Here is a 21,934-nt window from a genome sequence, read left to right as displayed (position 1 = left end):
CTATAATATTTTAATATTTGGATATGGTACATCTTTCTTCATAATTATTAATTTTCATTTTAAAAACATAGTTCTGGCCGGGCATGGTGGCTCACGCCTGTAATCCCAGCACTTTGGGAGGCCAAGGCGGGAGGATCACGAGGGCAGGAGATGGAGACCATTCTGGCCAACATAGTGAAACCCTGTCTCTACTAAAAATACAAAAATTAGGTGGGCATGGTGGTGCACGCCTGTAATCCCAGCTACGCGGAAGGTGAGGCAGGAGAATCGCTTGAACCTGGGAGGTGGAGGTTGCAGTGAGCCAAGATCACACTACTACACTCCAGCCTGGCGACAGAGTGAGACTCTGTCTCAAAACAAAACAAAACAAAACAAAATAAAACAAAACAAAACATAGCTTGCCAGTTTATGCGTCCAAGTTTATGCATCCAAGTACATTAAGATTTTTTTTTCTTTTTTGAGATGGAGTCTTGCTCTGTCACCTAGGCTGGAGTGCAGTGGCACCATCTTGGCTCACTGCAACCTCTACTTCCCAGGTTCAAGGGATTTTCCTGCCTCAGCCTCCTGAGTAGCTGGAATTACAGGTGCCCAACAACACGCCCAGATAATTTTTGAATTTTTAGTAGAGACGGGGTTTTGCCATGTTGGCTAGGCTTGTCTTGAACTCCTGATCTCAGGTGGTCCGCCTGCCTCAGCCTCCCAAAGTTCTGGGATTACAGGCGTGAACCACTGTCTGTGGTCTTAAGATCATTTTAAAAAGTTTAATAAGATGGTTTTTTAAATGCCAATTAGCCTATAAATCAGTTTGGGATGATTTAGCACCTTTAAATTATTCAGTTTTCCTTTCTAGGAATATGGTATAATTTTAGATTTTTTCTTTATGTAGGTCACAAAATATGGCTGTTGTAAGTAAATATCTTTTATTTTACATTATCTAGCTAGATATTGCCAGACATAAATAACAGTATCTGTAATAACAATATTTATGCATACAATAATATTGCCAAGTATATAATGATAATATAATAATATCCACATCCATTGGCCTTGGGGTTTATTAAGAAACTGTCTAGTTTAATTTTCAAAACAAACTGAGGAAGTAGTCATTATATTTTCCATTTTACAAACAGGGGAACTAAAACCTCGGGAGTTTAAGTAACTTGTACCAATTTTTAACTTCTGAGTGACAGACCCAGGTCTCTGACCCCTGACTTCAAAGTCTGTGCTCTTAACAACATCAAACTGCAATATGAAAGCTATTGAATTTTATATTTTTAACTTATATTCCAATTGACTGGATTTAGGATTTAGAGAAAAGTACATTAGAATTACAAATTTCAGATCAGCATTCTTTATTCCCTATTGCAGACTCCTCAATAAATCCTCTATTGAATTTCAAAGAATACTCCAGAAACAAGAACCCTCAAATGACTGTTAGTAGAATTTGTCAAGAGAAGCTTAGAAAGTCTTATTAATATTTTTGCATACATTATGTCCCTTAGCAAAAACTTTGTGATTTGGAAATTATATCACCTCTACCCCCTGGAATTCTTATATAAAAATAACTCCTAGAAATTCCTACTTAATTTTTTAAATGCATTAGATAACCATCATAATGATATGGTATTAATACACCTACTGTGGTCACAACAGGAAAAATAAGAGGGAAGGACAAGCCACTGTTCTTCAAAGGCCATTGAGAATCATACTTGTGAGCTGAAATTTCTCAATAACATGGCTCGATTGTCTACATAATTTTAAAAAGTGATCCTTAAGAAATAGATGGTGATATATATGATAGCTTATGAATAATACTGTAGTATTTATTCAGGATGAAGAGTCCTTAAAAAATGGGGTCAGACCATATAATTTTCTTTTATTTTCTTTTTTTTTTTTTTGAGACAGAATCTTGCTTTGTCACCCAGACTGGAGATAAGTGGCACAATCTTGGCTCGCTGCAACCTCTGCCTCCCGGGTTCAAGCGATTCTCCTGCCTCTCAGTCTCCAGAATAGCTGGGATTACAGGGACGTGCCACCATGCTAATTTTTGGCGTTTTTTGTAGAGATGGGGTTTCATCATGTTGGCCAGGCTGGTTTTGAACTCCTGACTTCAAGTGATCCACCTACCTTGGCCTCCCCAAGTGCTAGGATTACAGGCATGAGCCACCACACCCGGCCCAGACCATAGAATTTTCTCATAAAACTGTACATTATCAGAGATACTTCATAGAAAGGAGGAAAATGGCTCTGTCTCACAAAATTAAGTCTTCTGACTCTCTTTGGTGTTCTGATGGTGCCTGTTCATTAGGGCTGCAAGAATCACCCTTCTTGTTTTTCTGCATCGTTTACTTGCTCATGCAAATGGTGAAAAACAAAGAAACTGAAACCAAAACGTACACTACCAAGTTTTGTGTTTCTTCACCGGAGCCACAAGTATGGATTATTTTTACTAAGATGATGAACTCTTTCTTCTAAACCCAGTTATCTGGACATGTGTATATCTTGCCTAAAGCTGAGCTTTTGTGATTTTGAAGAGGTTCACTGGAATCCAGTCTCGCAAATTATTTCCATATTAATTCTTACTAACAAAACATACAAACACCATTTTCCTTAACATTCTGCATTTTTGATCAGAGTAACATTGGGACTGGCAGGTATAAGCTCAGAGGCCATGCAGATGAGATGTTAACTTTGTTCCTTAACTTACTCTGTCTTTTCTTTCTGCATTTGATTGTGTAAATCATGTAAGTGATTCTCACAGGAAAATTCCAGTGATGACTGAAAAGCAGCTTCCATACTAAAACTTGAATACTCTTTGGGAGATGGACTCCTTTCTAATCTACTGCAATCACAATTAAAAGGGTCTAATTCACCAAAGCAATGAAGGAGTTGGTTCCAAACCCTAGGACATAGGGTCTTATGCTTAGAGTAACCGCAATCTGAAGTACTGTTTAGCATGATGAGAACCATTTACTTAACACGAAGACCAAATAACCAGTATAGTATGCTGAGAAATTAATTGTGGAATTCATAATATGCAGAGCCTCTATTTTGACATCTGAGAACTTTCCCAAAGGAACCTTGGATTCTCCTAAACCAATGCTTTTTAAACTTTACTGTGCATACAAATCACCTGGAATGAAGATTCTTATTCTGTAGATCTGGATTAGGATCTGTAAACTAAAAATAAAGTCCTAAGCCCCCTCACCGACTGAATGGACGCCCTTGTGTCCAAGAGGATCCCAGAAGAACCTTAAAACTGAGTTCCTGGCCATGACAGGATGGGAGGTCAGACACACCTCATTATAACCTCTCTCTTTTGTGGTTTAGACACAAAAACTGACCAAGATCAATGTTAAAGTAGAGATCATAAGACTTACAGAACAGAATCTTGTTGGCAATAAGATCCCAGATTATAAGCAGGACCAAAGGCCATGCCAGTCAAGGGTTAAGTCACACTCCCCTAAACTTAAACTGTGTTCTAACTGCCACAAGGTTTTTCTTTTTATCTGGCAACTAAACAAGCACTGACCTAAAGATAAGCAATGTTAAAACAATTACAGCTCATCCAGTTCACAGACATGAACGGAACCCCTGTTCCATCAGCCATAACTACAGCTTTGATTGGACAAGAGACTGATTTCAGTAACTTTCTCCTCATAAGAGGACCACCGACCATGGACTGGCTCTCGCCAGTTTACAGAGACTGCACGCTCACATGCCTTTGTCCCGAAAAGACTTTTATTTTTTTCTTTTGAGACAGAGCATCACTCTGTCACCGAGGCTGGAGTACAGTGGTGCGATCTCAGCTTACTGCAGCTTCCACCTCCTGGGTTCAAGCGATTTTGTGCCCCAGCTTCCCAGGCATCCAAGAATACAGGTGCCCACCACCACACCCAGCTAATTTTTTGTATTTTTAGTAGAGACAGGGTTTCTCCATGTTTGCCAGACTGGTCTCAGACTCCTGACCTCAGGTGATCCACTCACCTTGGCCTCCCAAAGTGCTGAGATTACAGGCGTGAGCCACCATGCTCGGCCTGAAAAGGCATTTTTACATATAGGGCCTAATTGTAATATATTTAAGTGTTAAGTCTCCACCACAAAGTGAACATGGGTGGTATGTTACATGTATGTTTGTTCAATTCTTTAGGACCACCTTCATGAATATTCACAGCTCCTCCTGTAACCAGTTGAGCATGTATGTTTAGCCAAACTCTTCAGCATAAAGCTCCTATCCCAACCCCTCCTCCTTCAACGTGCCTGTCTCTGGTCTTGGCTGGAGGCATACCTCCTAGCCTGCAGGAGGGCCACCTTGCAGGCTGTAACTCTTTATAAGAAATAGTCTCCTCCTCTCCTTTTCTGAAATTATAAAAATTATGCTATTTAAAAAAAATTTTCTGATATTATGAGTGATTCGCATCATTGATGACACTGCTTGTTTGTGGATCTCACTTTAGTAAGTGAAGTCTTGACCAAAAAGATCCCAGCTGACTTTTAGACAGCCCACTGCAAAGTCAGTCATGGCTCCCTGAATATTTCAATACTGTCTACTGCTCTTTATATATTAAATAATTTGGGAGTGAGGTTTTATAATTCCATAGAACTTTTACATTGATTAAAACGTCCTTGCAGCTTGTAATGGAAAAAGTCCATCAGGGGTATTAGAAATATTCCTTCGAAATGTAACAAAAATATCCTTCAAAAGTAACTCTTTCAAATCTTGGAAACATTGCAAGAAAGTGGCCTTCACCTGGGATCCTTGAAATGGTGGATATTTCTTTCTTTTCTTTTCTTTTATTTAGCTTTCCCCATAGTAGACTGGCACACTGCTCTTTGATGTTCAACTAACATTGCACCCTTGACCATTGACTTTTGTAGAAAATCTTGGCTGGTTTTGTGAGAAAATATAGTTTTCCTGGGGCATTGGTAGGAAAATATGAAAATAAAGGCACAGAGACAGATACCATGATTATGACACTGAAGTACAAGTGAGACAGGTTTGCTGGGGACACTAATAGTTCAGCGAGCACCAAGGCTGCTGTGCAAAGGCATCTCCTATGACGGCTATTACTTTCTGATCATACTCTGCACTACCACACCATACTTGGTGATCATCCTGTAGAAGTAAGTACTCAATACCTTGACTCCTTGACCAAATAGGAATAGTAGTCAGGTGATCATGAAGCTAACTCTATAAGATCATGTCTAGTTGGTGGCAGACATGATTGGTGAGGTCAAAATCAGGAAGCAGTGATTTTTTCTTCTTTTCATTTTAATCTCTGTGGTGGTCGGATTTTTATCTGGGTGTGATAAATAAGAGAGGAAAAAAGGATCTGAAGCTCTCATTATACACATATATCTACCTAAGCAGAGGATTACATTAGGAAAAAATCCAGGAGTGGTTTACTAAACTCTATGGCTGGCCAAACTTTCCATTCCAGTAGATAGTCAGAATTTATTCTTTCTGATACGGGCTCTAGTTTCTTTCCTTCAGTTCCTGTTTCTACCTTTTGCTGTTACCAGCAGCTGCAAAAGTCCAGCCTTTCCTCTCGACTTCTTTAATTCTCCTCCTTTCATCTAAATATTGCTTCAAATTATTTATTTATATGCATGAAACTTAACAGCAAACCTATGGTCATGACATTTTGTTAATAACTTTTTTCTTACCATGGAAGTAATTGAGATAGAGAACTTGGAAAATGTAGAACTGTAGAAAAACAAGAAAAATTTTTTTTGGTCCATAATTCTTACTAATCAAAAAAATCACTATTAAGATTTTAGCGTATGTCCTCATGTTTTTCTCTTACTATGCATTTAAAAATTTGTTTTTAATCAAGGAAACATTAAAACACAGAAAAAATTAAATGATACAAATATGTCTGTGTAAAACTCTCCTTACCCCCACAGATAATCATTTTTGTCAGTAGCCCACTGAATGTTTTTAAAGAATTCTTATTTGTTTGTTTGTGGTGATTACTCTTTAATCTAAAATAATGTATTTCAATTTTATTTTTTAACTTACTAATTTTAGACAGTATCTATTAACTCACTGTTATAAAAGATGAGATTAGGATACTTATAGGTATTCCCCACCTTCCTCCTCCCTGATTTTTGTTATTTTTAAAAACAGTTGTTAGGCTTGCTGGGAGCATCTATTTAACCCTACTACACACCTCAGCTATATGGTATAGCCTATTGCTCCTAGGCTACCAACTTGTTAAGCATGTTACTATACTGAATACTTAGGCTACCAACTTGTTAAGCATGTTACTATACTGAATACTGTAGGCAATTGTAACACAGTGGTAAGCATTTGTGTATCTAAACATATCTAAACATAGAACACATAGAGTAAAAATATGATATGAAAGATAAAAAATGTTACACCTCCATTATAATCTTATGGGACCAATGTTGACTATGTGGTCCATTGACCAAAACATCATTACATGTTTACATTGGTGACAGCCTCATCTTGAACTGGCTTTTGCAAATGTTGCCTCTGAACTTGAATTTCTCTGGGCCTCTTTTGAAAAATGTTCCTCTTACCTATGAAATTTTGGGCTGTAAGTTTTTATTTCTTGGTTTGCTCCCTTAGTCTGATTTTATTTAGTTTGTACTTTCCAGAATTTCCTTGAACTTTTTGTGAACTGCTGTCTTCATTCCATGCCCCTCATCCTTAATGTTGTGTTTTTAAACTTTACAAATGCTTTTTATTTATTTCATGGTGTTTCTGTCATTTCATGGAGACTTTGGGAAATAGAGGATTAGAAATGTGTTCAGTTGGCTAGGCGCGGTGGCTCAAGCCTGTAATCCTAGCACTTTGGGAGGCCGAGACGGACGGATCACGAGGTCAGGAGATCGAGATCATCCTAGCTAACCCCGTGAAACCCCGTCTCTACTAAAAAATACAAAAAACTAGCCAGGCGAGGTGGCGGGCGCCTGTAGTCCCAGCTACTCGGGAGGCTGAGGCAGGAGAATGGCGTGAATCCGGGAGGCGGAGCTTGCAGTGAGCTGAGATCTGGCCACTGCACTCCAGCCTGGGCTACAGAGTGAGACTCCATTTCAAAAAAAAAAAAAAAAAAAAAAAAGAAATGTGTTGTTTACCATTTGGTGACACTACAAATAATTTCCTCTACGTGGCCATTGCTTGGTTTCATTTTGTTGTAAGCTTGATATCTTATTCATTGAATTAATTTATATCTTAATAAGAACAAAGTCATAAGATCATATTGATATTGGCTCTGATGCCAGGGACCTGAAACCCCCTCATCCCCTTCATCTTTGTTTTCTATAGGCCCTGCCTTTTTTCATTGTTTCCCCTATTAGATCCAGACTTGCTCTAACCATCTACTTATGTGGTTTCCATAAACCACTGTGCAAAAGCTGACGATGAGGAGTAATTATGTCCCACCCCTAGTTTTTACTACCTTCACTTACTTATATTTAAAAGATATTTATTTAGTGGCTATCCAGCATTGGACCGTGTTCTAGGTGCTAGACATATGGTAGAGAACGAAAAAGAATTCCTGTCCTTGTGGTACCTACATTCTAGAAGGCAAGGACATGTTATTTCCTGTAGTACTACAGCCCTCAGCTCTGAACAAATTGGCAAACACTAGAAGGATAAAACATGCAGTGCTGCCAGCTTAGTAAACACACATAATCAAAACTCCCACTGGCTGAGCAATACCTCAAACTGTCTCCTAATGAAAAACTAAGTAGTCAGAATCTCTTTGTCCAATGATCAGTCGATGTTTAATAATGAAAATAATAATCACATTTAAGGGAACAAATACTTTAAATCTTAAAATTTAAAAATAACACCAGTGTCCTATAATATAATAAAGATTAAAACATTTGGCATATATATATAATGGAACTATAAAACTATTATAAATGATACTTATGAAGTTTTTTTTAAGATGATAAAATTGTTAATTCGTAAATGAAAATTCATGATACAAAATTATGTATAGCTGGGAGCAGTGGCTCAGACCTATAATCCCAGCACTTTGGGAGGCTGAGGCAGGAGGATAGCTTGAGCTCAAGAGTTTGAGGTCAGCCTAGGCAACATAGTGAGACCTCATCTCTACAAAAAATTAAAAGAAAAAATTAGCTGAGTGTGGTGGTGCACACCTGGTCCCAGCTACTTGAGACACTAGGGTGGGAGGATTGCTTGAGCCTAGGAAGTTAAGGCTGCAGTGAGCTGTGATTGTGCCCCTACATTCCAGCCTGGGCAACAGGGCAAGACTTTGTCTCAAAAAATTATTATTATTATTATGTATATAGTTGGACTCTATATGTTAATTCAGCAGTCTCAGCTTCTTAGGGTATTAACAAAAATTACATTTTTTCCCCCAATCACTGCTTTCAACTATGCATAAGGGAACTCCAGAGTCTCATCATTGAAACATTTCGGACACATTCTATAATATTCTGATTACTTTCAGTTTTTGAAGTATAGTCCAGTTTTAAAACTTCAGTCTAATTTCTAATTCAACCTCTTTTCTTTCCACCACAACGGACTGCTGTTGGGGAGCAGTCTCTGGTGGAGGGAGAGGGAATGGATCCAGCTTCTTATGCAAATGGCCCTTGGTTCAGGGTTAGGGAGGCAACAAGGGCCTCACTCTGGTTTAGCATATTCAGGTCAGATGCCAGTGCATCAAGGCTTGAGATGTTCTCCAGACAGGTCAAGTGTGGTGGGTGCCTTTGGGCAATGCTCAGCTTTACCCAGCACCCCTCTGTCGCTGTGAGGAAAAGAAAGACTTCCCTCAGGTCTACACCAGTAGTGTACCTCCCAGCTTCATCTCTGGATTGTGCTCTTTACCACCCAGCAGCCTCCTGGGGTGGATCATGCTCCTCTGCTTCTCCTCTAACTCATGGAACCATAAAACCTCAGTGGTCTTTGCCATGTCCTTTAAGGTCACAGAGAACCAGACTGTGGGCAGTCTGGTCTTACCATCTTCTCAGGCATACTATGTCTTTAAGCCTTAATGGCAGTGGTTTTCCTACTCCCATCTTCAGAAATTTCTAGACTAGAAACAGGGAATAGTCTCTATGGATGCCTCATGAACAATGGGAAACTCTCCCAAGAACTGTCTCAAATGCTTTAGTCCAATGGTAGCACAAAATTACAAAACGGTTTCAACTTAGGCTGGGCGCAGTGGCTCACACCTGTGGTCCCAGCACTTTGGGAGGCTGAGGCGAGTGGATCATGAGGTCAGAAGGTTGAGACCAGCCTGGCCAAGATAGTGAAACCCTGCCTCTACTAAAAATACAAAAAATTAGCCGGGCGTGGTGGCACGTGCCTGTAATCCCAGCTACTCAGGAGGCTGAGGCAGTGAACCCAGGTGGAGGCTGCAGTGAGCTGAGATCATCGTACTCCAGCCTGGCGACAGAGCAGGACTCTATCTCGAGAAAAAAAAAAGAGTTGCTAGTTAGCAGGCCTCAGGAAGGGAGATGCCAATCTCCTCTTCTTCAAAGCACCCTATGAATTGCTATGAATATTTTCTTGGACTTCCTACTCTCAGCCCCATCCACTCTCTCCTTGGGAGAACGAAAACCCTCTCCAAAAAGCCAAATATGGTTTCTTCCCTTCTTTCCCATACACAGACCTCTCTTACGGTGAAGTAAAAGTGAAGAGAGGAGTTTCCTACGGTGATGGTTGCTGGCAGTAAGGTTGGTTATACACTTTTTAATAAGCCCTGGTGGGAGGTTTTGACTCCTAATTATTTATGGCTCCTTAGAGAATGTTCTCAGCTTTGGGTAGTAGCCACAATTCTGAGGCAGCAGGAAAAACCCCACTAAGCAGGAAGTGGGAGAAAGAAGACTGAAGACACTTTCAAGCTTAATCATTTTTACCCCCTTATTTGTATTATCTGGAAACAAAAGTTTTTAATTCATCCAAATATTATGGTTTTCCTAAATATCTTTGGCAACATCATAGTGTCATAATGTTAGGGTCTACGTGGGTTCTATTCCCAATAATTTATTTTTGTGTTATGGATTAGACCAAGGCATGTGAAACTGCTACCCTGTTCTTCCTTCCCTGTTGCGTGGTCCAGATATCATGATCTCAACTCTACTTGTTTCACTTGTACTATTGATTACTTTTTTATTTTTTTTGTTTTAATGGAAGGAAATTTTACATCCCTGGAAAGTTAGTGTTATTTATAAATAGAAATTTATATGAAAGTTGAGAAAATGGAAACATTTTAACTAGAAGCTATTGCTTACCAAGGTTGTATGCAAAAGTCTGCCCTTTGTTGTTGTTGCTGTTTATTAAAAAAAACAATGACAGCATGATAGCAAGGTGCTAAGACTACCATCAGGCTTAGGTTTTCTCTTTCCTAAATGCGGAAAGATTTGAAGTCAATGTTATTTAATAATTTCAAGTACCATTAGTGTTAAGTGGCCAGCGTTTTGGATGACACAACTTTGTCAATGTTTTACAGTTTCCATTGTTTTCCCTAGTATTGTGCAGGTCCTCCATGCTTTACTTAGCCTAATAGTTACTTATGTACATGTAGTGAGAGGGAACTAAACAACATCTTTTAGTTTCTTTTCTGTTGGAATCTTATTTCTGAAATTATCTTCCTATTAATTATGAAGACAAAATTTTCAGGTGATAAGATCAAAGATTATTTGAATTTACCAAGGCATAATAATGGTTAAAGAAGAAAAAGAATGGGCCGGGCGCGGTGGCTCAAGCCTGTAATCCCAGCACTTTGGGAGGCCGAGACGGGCGGATCACGAGGTCAGGAGATCGAGACCATCCTGGCGAACACCGTGAAACCCCGTCTCTACTAAAAAATACAAAAAACTAGCCGGGCGAGGTGGCGGGTGCCTGTAGTCCCAGCTACTCGGGAGGCTGAGGCAGGAGAATGGCGTAAACCCGGGAGGCGGAGCTTGCAGTGAGCTGAGATCCGGCCACTGCACTCCAGCCTGGGCGACAGAGCCAGACTCCGTCTCAAAAAAAAAAAAAAAAAAAAAAAAAAAAAAAAAAAAAAAGAAGAAAAAGAAAAGAAAGGGTAAAAACATAAATATGTTAATTCCTCTTTAATAATTCAAGATTTCAGTGATCTGAAAGTATTGGGAAAAGTCACCTGAGTAATAAAGCATGCATCATTTGACTGGATTAAAGTTCAAATCACTGAAAAGCAGCTTATTTTTCATCCGTCACCATGGATACAAAAGGACAGCTGAAGTACGGGCATCTGACATCGCAAGCACGCCCAAACAGGCCTGCAGGGGAGCTGCAGCAGCGCCACAAAGGACAAAAAGAAAAGCGGCCAGGGAAGGGGAGGAACTCGCAAAGGGAAACAGGTCATTGTTAAGATGATGAGTCAGAAGTTGGGTTGGGAAGATTAAATACAGGGAGACATGAGGCCAGCTGAGAAGCTTGACGACTTCAGCATTTGTTTACATTGACCTTTCAGTACCCTTCCTAGCCAGAAATAGAACTAGAGGGAGACCAAGACACTGTATCAGATCAGTTGCTACTCAAGCAGTAGTTTCTGTAGCTTCTTCTATTTTCTCCTTATTTTGTGCTTGGGCTTTAATTTTAAATAATTTAAAACATTTAAAATTTTAAACATTTAAAAATAAAGTTTTAGACATTTATTTGCCTGGCTCATCTAATGTTAAAAATAATCCCTAAAGTAGGTGAATACTCCAAATAACAGCTTAAAGAATCAAAGGAACAGTATGTGCTGCGCAACAGGAAACGGTAAATATTGAGAAAAATTGCTATTTTAGGTGTTGTTACTCATGAAGAGACACAATTTCTATTTTGGTTTATTTTTGATTTTTACTAACTTAAATTTTTTTTCTTATCAAAATGCAGCACATCTATTCTCAGGTTGCTGGGTAGTACATAAAGACCAAGAGAGGAATGCTGGATTCGGAGGTGTGCTGGTAAAGGTTTAACAAGCGGCTCTGGGGAGGCTATGATTTGTAGCATTTGTTGGTTTCCATGGTGTAAATATTCTCACCATGGTTGATTTTGAGCTACCAGGGTGACATCAATTGGCTTGCAAAATTTCTGAAAATGTAACAATTGGCTTTTGCAAGCTGGAACCAGCTGGCTCCAGCACAGCAGTGATTATTCCAGCTCTGACACCAGCTTGGGGTGGAATTTTAAGCACCTCACTGGGCCTCGGTTTCCTTATCTGATGAAGGGGTTGGAGCTGGGCTTAATCTTTGGTTGTTAAAACTCCATTGGCTTGCTCTAGTTGTAAGCCAGTCCAACCCGCTTGATTTTGTCGTTGTTGTTGCTCTGTTTTATTTTAGGCTTTTAGCAGCCGGAAAAGCCATGGTTTTTAGTTTCTGTCTCTAGTGTTAGGCAGAAGAGGGATGAGGAAGGGGCTTTACTGGCCAAAACAGAAACAGGAACTGAGAACCCATGACTGTATTCTATCCCCTGGACACCCTTGCAGGGTGATTTGAAAGAGGATTCTTGGGGACCACTTATGGAAGAGGGTATTTGAGAGATGCTGAGTTGTTAGGGTTCTAATTCCTAGTAGACACTTCAACTTTGCAGGGCAATTCTGATTTTAACTAGCAGTTTTGTTTTATATTTCTTTAAAAGGTACTGTTTGAAAAGAAGGGTCTCTTAGTAAGGAAAAAATGACATCAGAAGATAACTTGAATAATTGATCATAAAGGCCCTCATATTTATAAACAACTGATGATTCTATGAAACTAAAAATGTGAATCAAACACCAATATACTGATGTCTGTAGAGTACTTGAAGTGTTTGTCGGAGGCTCCTCAGATGATGCCTATGAGTATGTATGTGTGCAGACTACACAGATTGTAATCCACTTGTGCCCCTCACCTCCCTGCTGCTATGCCTCCTTCAACAGAGAGACAATTACTATGTTTTAAATATGCTTCTTATGTTTTTAATATGGGGTTTCCATATAAGATTTTACTTGAGAAAGGGTTCTGCTGCAGAAAGTGGGTGGGGGATTAAAGACAACTGACTGATGCCATTTAACAAATCCAGACACCAAGCTTTAAGAAAGAATGCCTTATCCTGTGTTTCACAACTAGTAAGAGGCAGAGCCATGTATGGAATTCAGGACTCTGGGTTTCCAGACCAGCAATATTTTCCTTTTTGGAAGCTTGCTACCTGGGACCATTACTTTCTATTATATACCTCTGGGTAAATAATCTAATCCTGTGTTGTCCAATAGGTTAGCTACAACCTACATGTGACTACTGAGTACTTGAAATGTGGCTGGCCTGAAATGAAATGTGTTGTAACTGCAAAATATATACTAGGTGTCAAAATCTTAGTATAAAAAAAGGTGAAATATCTCATCGATGACTTTAAAATATTGATTGCAAGTTGAAATAATTTGGATATTAAATATTAAATAAAACTAACCTTACTTTTTAAAAACTTATTTTATTTATTTTTGAGACGGAGTCTTGCTCTGTTGCCCAGGCTACAGCGCAGTGGCACAATCTCTGCTCTCTGCAAGCTCTGCCTCCTGGGTTCATGCCATTCTCCTGCCTCAGCCTCCCAAGTAGCTGGGACTACAGGCGCCCGCCACCACGCCCGGCTAATTTTTTGTCTTTTTTAGTAGAGACGGGGTTTCACCATGTTAGCCAGGATGGTCTCCATCTCCTGACCTCATGATCCGCCCACGTCGGCCTCCCAAAGTGCTGGGATTATAGGCGTAAGCCACCGCGCCCGGCCTAAAAACTTATTTTAATGTGACTACTAGAGAATCCAAAATTAAGTGGGTGGATCACATTCTATTTCTATTAGACAAATCTGATTTATCCTCAGGGTCAGTTTCCTCATCTATATTCTATTTCTCAGGGCTGTTTAAGATCACAAGGTCATCTTCATGAAAGTACTCTGTAGAGTGCCAGGCAAATATAAGACCTTATTTCAACACATTTTAATTCTTGTGTGGTCATCAACTGTTAGTTGTTCTCTGTAAGATGGCAAAAGTTTTGTGGAGGATTTTTTTTCTTTTGCTGTTGTTTACATGGGTTTTTTGGGGGTGGGAGGAGAAGGAGGAGATAAAGTAATGGTGTACGTTGCAAACATAGTAACAAGCACATTCATTTAGTCTCCTCTTTTATATTCAGTGAGTAAAAGACACATTAGACTAGAGCCAATTGTTGCCTGACAGGAACAGAGACATTGAGAAGGAACTTCTCCCTAATGCCCACCTTCCAACCTCTCCCTAAGTGCCCCATTTTAGCAGAACCTACTGATAAGCCAACTAGCAAGGGTGTCTGGGAAATGCAGTTTGTTGAGTCCTAGCTCCTGCACCTTAAAGTAGAATATAGAGGCCAGGTGTGGTGGCTCATGCCTGTAATCCCAGCACTTTGGGAGGCCAAGGTCGGTGGATCACCTGAGGTCAGGAGTTCGAGACCAGCCTGATCAACATGGTGAAACCCTGTCTCTACTAAAAACACAGTATTAGCTGGGTGTGGTGGTGCATGCCTGTAATCCCAACTATTAGGGAGGCTGAGGCAAAAGAATCGCTTGAACCCAGGAGGCGGAGGTTGCATTGCAGTAGCTGAGATTGCGCCATTGCACTCCAGCCTGGGCAACAAGAGCGAAACTCTTTCTCAAAATAAATAAATAAATAAATAAATAAGTAGAATATAGAAAAGCCAGGCTAGGATCTGAAAAACAAAAGGCATATAACTGGCATAACTGCAGTTCAACTTTGGCACTGGTGTAAGTGGTGGTACTCAGTAACTTCACGATGGCCACCAGCAGGAGTTGCTTGGTCTCGGAGAGAAGAGGGATAGACTGTTGCCTGGCAGAGCAGTGGTCCTGGTATCTTGCCTAGTGGGATGCCCAGTAGAGGTAGGTATGTTTGTAAGTATGAGACACTCTCTAGGAAGTCCCAGAAATTATTGGTGGGGAAGTCTTTGGAGGGGTCGGGTACTATAAAGCAGAAGCAGTCAAATAGTAACAAAATTTGGTTAATCTCATCTGTATTTACAGACTGGGGAACTTGTAATTACAAGAGTTTTTCTTAAACAAAATGTGAAAACAGGCCCACCAGACTGATCTATGAACCTATTTGAATAAAATTATTATCACTTTTGGGGACATCTATTAGCTTTGTCCAGTATTTCTTCTTCTAGTAACAGCATTCCAGTTTTCCTTTGGAGAATCACCTCACTATTCTGAGTGAACATGAAAGATAAGGGGACTTTATCATATTCTTTCCCCAAGCAAACACTTGGCCACAGTAATTATTACTAGTTTATATTCAGGTGTGGGCAGTCAGAGTTAATACCATGATTTCTGCTGGACCAATCAGGAAAGAGATATTCTTTTTCCATTGGGGTTCCTAGGTAAATAGAATGTAAATCTGGAGCATTCGTGGCCATACCTGGAAGGGAAAGCCTGCCTTAAATGAGACCAACACATAGAAAGTACATCCAAGAGACAGAGAAGAAAAAATTGTAATGATATTGAGCACTTGGATCCAAACATAAGTGGAGCTAGGTCTACTAGATGTTTCTGTTATACAAGCCAATGCATTTTTTTTTAAGCCATTAAAAAATAGAGGTAAAATTTACATACAGTGAAAAGCACATGTATTTTTATATATTTTGATGAATTTTGATAAAGGAAACTTTTTTTTTTGAGATTCTCATTCTGCCACTCAGGCTGGAGTGCAGTGGTGTGATCTCAGCTCACTGCAACCTTCGCCTCCCAGGTTCAAGTGATTCTCCTGCCTCAGCCTCATGTGTAGCTGGGTCTACAGGTATGCACCACCACGTCTGGCTAATTTTGTATTTTTAGTAGAGATGGGGGTCTCACCATGTTGGCCAGACTGGTCTCAAACTCCTGACCTCAAGTGATCTGCCCGCTTCGGCCTCCCAAAGTGCTGGCATTACAGGCATGAGCTACCATGCCTGCCCGGAAACTGTCTTTAACTACCATGTCAGTCAAAACAGCATATTCACATGACTCCAAAAATAACTTTCAGTCCCTTCCACTCGATCCTACCTCCATCCCCACAGTGAATAACTGTTCTAATTTTTTCCATTTTAGATGATTTTTGCCTGTTTTTGAATTAAAATTTCCAAGCAACATGACATCAAGAAGTTAGATATAAAATTTTTGAATTTTATGTATCACATTTCTGTAAATTATATAAAATTGTGACGGTGCTTTTCTTTTTTTTGTAGAATGGTATGAAATAGACAACTGAACTTTAGCTAAGGATAATTATACTTACGTGCTTTCCAAAATACTATATATAGTATGTCCCCCCTTTACAAATGATGGTTATTGTAATTTCTCTGTCTACAGTTATGGAGTCTATTTATCTACCTTTACTGTTTTGAAACTTCTAACAATTCAAACTCGACACTAGTTTCCCCAAAGGAAATGAAAATAATCCTACTAGTAAGCATTTGTGGGAGTATTTTAATTACATTATATCAGCTATATCATTGCCATATTGCGTTAAAGAGGCCAATCGAAGTCCTACAGAAAATGAACATTCAGTTAGCAATACAGCAAATCTGGAGATATAGGACTATCAATGAAAGAAGGCCAGACATATTAAAAATAAAACACCAAAGTGCTTAATGACCATTGCAGAATTTATTTCATAAGTAAAATCTTTAAAAACAAGAAAGAGTCTGATTTCTGTTAACTATAATTTCAAGCGGCAGAAATATAAACGTGGTTTGGTTAACTTTGTTTCCTTTATTTCTGAAAAGCAGAATCCTGTGTGGCAGTGAAATAAAATGTCAAGTGGTATCTTAGAAAATTCTAGCCCTATCAAAAATAATATATAAAACCATATAATATCATAAAACTTTTACAATTGTTTTCTATTTTGGGGTAACCTTTTAAAACAGTAATTCAATAACTAGTTTTTCTGTAAATTTATAAATTTTCTGGTCTTTTTTGAAGGTCAAACTGATACTGTTATTTTGAATATGAGGGGGTGACTTTATTTACACTGTAAGAATCCTGAGAATATGTTACACACAACTAGACAATTTTTTGGACTCTCCCAGCGTTTTAAATATTTTCTTGCTTAACAACAACTTCTTAACCTGTAGGTGAAACACACTGAAGGCACTAAATCTGAAACCACGAAATTTGGAAGCAGACCTAGGCTTGTACTCTGGCATTGCTACTTACTACTTTAGTATCTTGTGGTAGATACGTTAACTTCTTTAAATCTGCTTTCTCAAGTATAAACAATGAATAACAATACCTGTCTGGAGTCATGAATGAAGATGGAATGAGATTATACTGCCTGGAGCATTCGGAGGGTTGAATAAATGGTGGTTTCATTCTCTGCTGTCCTTCAGCAATCCTGATTTGACGCTTCCATGACAGGCATTTGTTTGTCCACGTAAATATGGCATGTTTCCTGATTCTTCCTAGCATCTTCCCTTATAAGTAATCCACCCATTCATTTACATGTTAATTCTAACAGAGTCCATCAGTGAGCTATTTTAAGAGTGTCAGCAGAGATAGATTAAAGAATTGATGAAAAGTAATTCAGTGCAATTTAGGGATTACTCATCTTATTTTCACTAACAGATGACTGCCATCTTGTACAGATATATTTCGCATACAGAAATTTACGTTTAATCACAATATTGTTTGGGTGGGTTAGTCTGTAACTTGAAGCATAATGTATTGACAGGATAAAATGAAAGCTTTGAAACAGTGCAAAGGTGGAAAAACGAGGTTAAGCAAGAAGTAGGAATTACCAATCTTCATGGTTAGAAGATTCATTGGGAAGCATTTGCCTTCAAATATTAGATTCTCTACAGAATGGTGGTAAAGGCCAGTGAGCAATTAACCGCCAGAGTAAGTATTAAACCACCTTGATAATCAGATGGCTTGGAGCATTTAAAGCCCTCACGAAAGAGGATTTTTTTTTTCACCTCCCCTGTCTCCAGCAATTAATGCCATTTTTAAAAGAGAAAATATGTCACACATCAGCTCTCAATAGGCTACTGACATGCTCCTCAAAACGTTCCTTAAAAACAAAACAAAACAAAAAACTTGTGTGCAGTATTTCAGATGCCATTCCACCCCAAACCCGTTCCAAAACCTAAAAATCACTTTCAAGCCAAACTCACGGCTCGTTGGTGATTCACGGCCAGGATCTCGAGGCAGGAACATTAGTGCACTCACCCCGTATCCTCCTGAATCAGCCATTTCGGTAAGAAGACCCAGAAGCACTTGCCGTTTGTTTGTAATTTGTTTACAATTTTAAAGCAAGTTATTTCCCAAAGGAAATCTAAGCAATTAAGTGTTTTACATTAAGCAGTCGCCAATTTTACAATTCATTTCATGAACCCACTTTGTCCTCCGCCCACGTCCCTCTCAGAGCCCGCTACGCTCAGCAGTCAAGCCTTAGCACAGCACAACCCATAGGAGCCTGGCGCGCTCCGCGCTTTGCCCCAATTTCCCTACTTGGGGTTTCCGCTACAGCTAGAGCAGTCGGCCAATAGAGGCCTTTTCCCGCACTTGCCGTCCCGCCTTCCAGTTCCACTGAAGCCAATAAAAAGGGCCGTCTGGAGACAGAGGCCAATGGGAGCTCGAGTAGAGTCATCATGATTGGCTGCGGTCTCTTCGTAGTGCAGTCTAGGCCTCCGCCTCCGTTACCCTGGAGCCCAGGTTACGGCCGCTGCCACCCAGGATCCGCGGTCCTCGCCCCTGTCCCATCCCTGTGTTCAAACCTCCCGCAGCCTGGCAACCTCGGCACCCGCCCCGCAGCCTCCGCAGGAGCCAGGCACCCACTCTTTGGCGGCCAGACGCCGAGGCCCCAGGTGGGAGTTCGGTCCTAAGAGGGAAGGCAAGAGGCGGGACGCCGCATCGGCTCTGCGGAAGAGCTGGCGGGTTGGAGGTGGGCTTTGAAGTGGGCGTGGAGACGGCGGGGGAGGTGGAGGTGCGGGGTGATGCTGGGGTGAAGCGTCTGGGAGCTGGCGAAGGGGCGTTCTTGGATGGGGGCCTGCGGGTGGTTCTTAAAGCAGGGAAGATGAAAGGATTAGCGACGGGGAGGATTTAGGGACCGCGAGGAGAAGGAAGACCTTGGAAAATGAGTAAAGAGCTCGCCTCCTGAGAGGGTCCCGAGGAAGGGAGGTTGACCGGCACTGGGGGGACTGGGAAGTTAGGAGGAGAGGAGCTGGGAAAGGGTATTTACTTCCAGGGACCGGGAAGAGAAGGAAGGGAGCAGGCGGATCTAGAGAAGGGGTTAAGAGTTATTAAAACAAACAAAACGAAAACCTTGGAGGCCCGTGGAGACTCAAGACTAGAGAGGAGGGGCAGGGCCAAGGGCCAAGAAGGAAAAGGAGGCTTTGGTAGCTCTGGGATAATAATAGATGTGTTATTATTAGAGTGGAAGGCCGTACTTGTCCAGGCTGTGATATTTCTATACATCCTTCAGGGATGGGATGAGAGGAATAAAGATGGTTAGCAAATAAAAGAAAAAAAAAGTGCCTTTTTGGCACATTTGAGTTGGAGTGGGTACTCAGATACAGTATGTTTACGTTAGATAGACCGTGGGATAGTGTTTAACAGTGAAGAGCCCTGGTCCAGTTCATCTGATATAAACCCCTTTTTTGTTCACTTCGTTCTTTGGAAAGCGTACTTGGGCACATACATATTTATGCCCGTCCTTTATCTTCACGTTAAGAACTTGCATTAGCGATGTCTTTGGAATCAAAAGTCATTTAAATTAGTTTTTGGGAGTGGCTATATGTTTTTTAGAATGGTAAAACCGATGTTTCCAGTTCTTTACTCATTCCCTCTTTCTTTTGCGTGGTTATTTTATGTTTTTTTTTCCAGTTGTTCCACATTTAAATTCTATATTACAATTTTAAATATTTCACTTTGTGATTTCCTGCATGTTAGCTAGTATCTTTATCCAAATAAGTTATAGGAAATAATTGTTTGTTTTGATTCTCTAAGTTGACAAAGTATCGTTTTAAATATCAAAAAGTAGTTTGTGACTTTGGAAAAGATATTTTTCTTCTTTTGTCAGTCATATCTCTTTCGTTAAACGTATTGTAGAACTATAATTCTGTAGGACACAATGGAAGCCCATTGAAATAAAGATGCTACCCTTCTCTTGGGTTCTTCTTCTGCCTGTCATTCTTCAACTCCTTTGTGGGATCTTCTTCCTCTGCCCACCATATTTCATTATTGTTTTTCCCCATAATCCAGTCTTCTGTCTTCTTTTTTTTATTCTGTGTTCTTGGCTGTGTTCTTCCTCTCCTTTGGGTTACACTATTTGTGTTTTATTAACACTCTCCCGGTTTTTTATTTCTGATCTGGAACTTTTGAGTTACTGTCAAACTTTTGTAGCTAATTTTTGGTATTTCCACATAAATTTCCCATTCATAGGCATCCCAAACTCAATATGTCCAGTATTGAACCCATCACCTTTCCCTGCCAAAACTGTCCTGCTTGAATACCACATTCTCCTAATTTTGCAAGCCCCAAACTTTGGAATTTACTCACGTTCTTCTCTATTCTCATACTTCATAATTTGTCACCAAGTGTAGCTTATCTTACTTGAAAAACATTTATGAATCAATTCTGTACTCTGTATCTCTAGTTATACTACCTTCAAAACACTATCTGTCAGTGATTATCGAGACCAATTGATATTCTTCCTCCAGCTTTCCTGCCCTCCAATTCTTGGATTGGAGATGGATCTTTGCAAATGTCAGATCTGATAATATTAACCCTACTGGAGAGCCTTGGTTACCAACCAACTTATTAATGACATAGAGATTCTTCTTGTGATATTATCTTCTACCCGATCCAGTCCCACTTATTATTACTTTAGCACTACTCCCCAGCCAATCCCATCCTTTTAAGCTAGCATTGTCCATTTGAAGTAGAATGTGAGGTATATCCATTTTTTCAGTAGACACAATAAAATACAGATGAAATTTTAATAGATTTTTAAACCACATATATCCAAAATATTATTTTAGCATATGTCAATATAAGAAAGATTATAGACGAGCTGTTTTATGGTCTGTTTTATGTACTAAGTTTTCAAAATTCCACATGTATTTTACACTTACCGCATATGCCAATTCTGAATAGCTACGTTTGAGGTGCTCAGGAGCCGCTGTGTCGGACAGCACAGTTGTAAAGTATTTGCTGTTTGGTGATATGCCATGCTTATCTAGTGCCTTTTACTTTTGCAGATGCTGCATCCTCTTATTGAAATGGGTCATACTTCACTGTCTTCTTTTTCTAACCTCATTTACCAACCCACTGTTCAAACACACACACTCAGGAAATTATAATTGTGCTTAACCTCTGCTAATACCGTAAGACTCAATTTAGGCATTATCTTCTATAGAAACCTTCTCAAACTCCCTCTGTCCTCTAATCTTAGTTTTGAGTTTACTAAGCTTCCTCTGCTTCCTTTTATCATTAGTACTTATAGACTGTCGTATTATTTTTTTTTTCTCTCTTGGTTGGGAATCACTTAATGGTAAGGGATCAGTTGTATTTTACTCATTTTTGTATCTTCAGCTCCATCTATAATTCAGTGCCTGACACTTCGTAGGTGTTCAGTAAATGTCTTACAAATGAATGAATGAATATTGTATGATGTTTTCATTTGACTAAACTTTGGGAATATATACTGTACTTAAGATGCTTTAATTTGATCCATTGTTTAAAGTGTTTAAAATAAGCTGGTTATGTCTTACATTTTAAGTGTAGCATTTACTGTGACCTGATTGATCATATTTGATCATACTTTAAATCCAAACTTTATTTTTTGGTTTTATTTATTTTTTGTTTTATTTTTAACTAAAAATAGTTTGGTTTTTAAGCAAGATTATGCAGATAAGTAGCAGAATAAGGAAAATGCTTATAAATACGTGGGGACATGTATTAGAAGAGTGGAGAAACTTATTTCTCCTTTGCGGA

General features: G+C 39.6%; 2 protein-coding genes across 17 annotated transcripts in view; both read left to right on the top strand.

Moving 5' to 3' along the window:
• Positions 1-21,934, top strand: part of HMGN3 (high mobility group nucleosomal binding domain 3) — a 1,231,743-nt gene that overhangs the window by 877,914 nt on the left and 331,895 nt on the right. The gene's annotated exons all lie outside the window — the stretch shown is intronic.
• The window catches only part of LCA5 (lebercilin LCA5), a 53,080-nt gene continuing 49,746 nt past the window's right edge, over positions 18,601-21,934 (top strand). For 2 of the 3 annotated variants that reach the window (XM_050789633.1, XM_050789634.1), the window contains exon 1: positions 18,601-18,804. The gene's annotated coding sequence lies outside the window, so the exon portion shown is untranslated. Of the gene's footprint in view, positions 18,882-21,934 lie in introns of all 3 variants that reach the window. The other variant, XM_050789632.1, reaches the window with a different exon arrangement.

This window comes from Macaca thibetana, chromosome 4, assembly GCF_024542745.1.
Source record: "Macaca thibetana thibetana isolate TM-01 chromosome 4, ASM2454274v1, whole genome shotgun sequence".
NCBI lineage: Eukaryota > Metazoa > Chordata > Mammalia > Primates > Cercopithecidae > Macaca > Macaca thibetana.
Note: the sequence above shows the minus strand (reverse complement) of the source record. Positions and strands in the feature narration are given on the sequence as shown.